This window comes from Nicotiana tomentosiformis, unplaced genomic scaffold, assembly GCF_000390325.3.
Source record: "Nicotiana tomentosiformis unplaced genomic scaffold, ASM39032v3 Un00097, whole genome shotgun sequence".
Taxonomy (NCBI): Eukaryota; Viridiplantae; Streptophyta; class Magnoliopsida; order Solanales; family Solanaceae; genus Nicotiana; species Nicotiana tomentosiformis.
The window spans coordinates 94,283-98,095 of record NW_027174656.1 but is presented as its reverse complement, the minus strand read 5'-3'; positions in this window follow the sequence as shown (position 1 = coordinate 98,095).

The window sequence follows — 3,813 nt, the reverse complement described above, 5'->3', positions numbered from 1 at the left end:
TACTAATAGGGAGTCATGCCTGTTAGGCTTATTTGAAAATTCTTATATGAAATTCTCTGTGCATAGTTGTCAAATTCGTGTTGTAATTATTAATTTTTAACCTACGAGGTAGGTGCCTGCCTAGGTGGCGTTAAATGTGATTCGTTAATTCAGGTAAATAATTATGAAGTCTTCATGCCTCGCATCTAGTTATCAGTATTGTGAAGGTTTGCAACGAGATTTTTGTTAACATGAGGTTAAATGACGATTCTGTAATTGATTATGAATAACTATTAAGACCAAATTGATCCAAGAGGGTGCCCCATTTACAGGGTCAGATGAGTGTGAGTTAAGCTTTCAGAAGCTCAAGATCACTTTGACTCCGACACAAGCGTTGGTATTACTTACATGTTCAAGGTTTTGTACTATGTATTGTGACACGTCGCGTATTGGTCTCGGCGCGATGTTGATGCAAGACGGTAGGGTGATTGCCTACGCGTCCAGACAGTTAAAGGTACATGAAAAAAAAAAAATTCGGTCCACAACCTTGAGTTAGCAGCTATTGTTCGTGCCTTGAAGAATTTGGCGGCATTATTTGTACGGTGTCTATTATGAGGTCTACATCGATCACCGAAATCTACAACATCTGTTTAAACAGAAGGATCTTAATTTGCAGCAGCGGAGATGGTTGGAGTTGCTTAAGGATTATGATATCACCATTCTCTATCATCTTGGGAAGGCCAATGTAGTGGCCGATGCCTTGAGTCATAAGGCGGAGAGTTTGGGCAGCTTAGCATATTTACCGGTAGCAGAGAGGCCTTTGGTCTTGGATATTCAGGCCTTGGCCAACCAGTTTGTCAGATTGGATGTTTCCGAACCGAGTCGAGTTTTGTCTTGTGTGGTTTCTCAGTCTTATCTTTATGATCCTATCAAGGAATGTCAGTATGATGACCCCCATCTACTTGTCCTTAAGTACACAGTTCAGCACGACGATACTGAGGAAGTCACTATTGGAGATGAAGATGTATTACGGATGTAGGGCAGGCTATGTGTGCCAAATATAAATGGTTTTCGTGAATTGATTCTCCAGGAGGCTCACAGTTTGCGGTACTCCATACATTCGGGTGCTGCGAAGATGTAGCAAGACTTGAGACAACACTATTGGTGGAGGCGGATGAAGAAAGACATAATGAAATATGTAGCTCGGTGCCTATATTGTCAGCAGGTGAAATATGAGCATCAACGACCGGGTGGATTGCTTCAGAAGTTGGAAATTCCAGAATGGAAATGAGAGCAAATCACTATGGATTTCGTTGTTGGGCTCCCACGGACTCGGAGGAAGTTCGATGTAGTTGGGTGATTGTGGATAGATTGACCAAGTCAGCTCATTTCATTCCTGTGATTACTACTTACTCTTAAGAGCAACTGGCTCAGGTATATATTCACGAGATTGTCGGATTTCACGGCATACCGATATCAATCATCTCTGATCGGGGTACGCAGTTTACATCACGGTTCTGGAGGGCAGTACAATATTTCACCCTCAGACGAACGGGCGGTTCGAACGAACTATTCAGATACCGGAGGATATGCTTCGTGCGTGTGTGATAGATTTTGGGGGTGTTTGGGATCAGTTCTTACCACTTGCGGAGTTTGCTTACAACAACAATTGCCAGTCAAGCATTCAGTTGGCTCCGTATAAGGCCTTGTATGGTAGGCAGTGCCGGTCCCCAGTGGGTTGGTTCGAACAGGGCGAGGCTAGGCTATTGGGTACAGACTTGGTTCAGGATGCCTTGGAAAAGGTTAAGTTGATTCAGGATTGACTTCGTACAGCCCAATCTAGACAGAAGAGTTATGCGGATCAGAAGGTTCGTGATGTTGCATTCATGGTTGGTGAGCGGGTATTGCTCCGGGTTTCGCCTATGAAGGGTGTGATGAGGTTCGGGAAGAAGGGCAAGTTGTGCCCTAGGTATATTGGGCCTTTTGAGATTCTTGAGAGAGTTGGAGAGGTGGCTTACAGACTTGCACTACCACCTAGTCTTTCTGCAGTTCATCCGGTATTCCATGTTTCTATGCTTCGGAAATATCACGGCGATCCGTCTCATGTGTTAGACTTTAGTTCGGTTCAGTTGGACAAGGATCTATCTTACGTTGAGGAACCAATGGCTATTTTAGATAGGCAGGTTCGAAAGCTGAGGTCAAAGAACATTATTTCCGTAAAGGTTCAGTGGAGGGGTCATCCGGTCGAGGAGGCGACTTGGGAGGTCGAGCATGATTTACGCAGCTGTTATCCACACTTATTCACCAGCTCAAGTACTTTTTCTAACTCCGTTCGAGGACGAACGTTTGTTTTAGAGGTGGAGAATGTGATGACCCAAAATGTCATCTTTAAATTTAATGATTAATTATGTGATCTAAGTACTATTTACCATTACTCGAATCATTACCATCTTTAAATTTAGAAAGTTTTCAGGTGAAAAATGGATTAAAATGTGAATTAGAACTTTAAAACTTAATTGAGTTGACTTTGGTCAACATTTTGAGCAAACAGACTCGGATCAGTGTTTTGACAAGTTTGGTAGGTCTGTATCGTGATTTGGGACTTAGGTGTATGCCCGGAATCAAATTCTGAGGTCCCTAGCCAGAGATATGGAATTTTGATTAAATATGACATACTATTTGATTCATTTTCAATGTCATTTTATTTTACTACATTGATAAACATTTTACCATGCCATTATTATGTTCCAGTAGGGCCTCACCTGACCTCGTCACTACTCTACCGAGGTTAGGCTTGGCACTTACTGGGTACCGCTGTGGTGTACTCATACTATGCTTCTGCACATCTTTTTGTGCAGATCCAGGTACATTTTACCAGCCTAGACGTTATTGAGTTACCTGTGCACGGAGACTTCGAGGTATATCTGCCAGCGTCCGCAGACTCCGGAGTCCCCTTCTATCATTTTATGTTGCTTCCTTATATTTTATCTAGACCTTGACATATAGAGACATTGAGAATAAATTCTTAGAAGCTTGTGACTTATTTCTACCGGGTTTTGGGAGTTGAAATTGTTTGAATTGTAGTTTATTTATTTCAGATATTTATTATTATTCTGCATTGATAGACTTACCTAGTCTTAGAGACTAGGTGTCATCACGACATCCTACGGAGGGAATTTGTGGTCGTGACACAAAGCATGCCTTACTTGTGTAAATTGTATTCTTTGATTTATTTATATTAATTGATATCTACATGAATATATTGTGAATTGTTAGATAAAGATATTAAAGGATGGAAATCTCATATGCTTGATTTTGTTTAAATCAATTAATTGTTAAAAGAAATTGTTCTCCTCCCAAATTTATCTTATAATAAACATACTGTCCTTCCGGAGACACATAAGAAAATGTCCTCCTTTCTTGTGGAGCGGGCCGAACGCCTCGGCAAGATAGATGCATCTATGGATCGCGCCGCACGTCCCTCGGCAGTGTACACGACACTCTGGATCGGGCCATACGTCCTCGGCAGAAATCGTGCTTAAAAATAATAATAATAACACGATACTTTAATAATTTATTTCAGCTTGTGAAGCTAAGTAATAAATTGGAAAAATCCTTGAAAATTAATGAATTATTATTCTTGCTTGTTTAGGGATTAATTGTTACTCATGTAAATGAGATTAAATTGATAAATTGGAATTTATTTGAATTGAAGGAATTTAATTAATATATTGAGAATTGTTACATTTGAAGGAATTTGATTATCTCTGCTGATTAAATAAATTATTGTAAATTCTGTAAATCATGCTGATTTAAATATTCTAGATATATTTC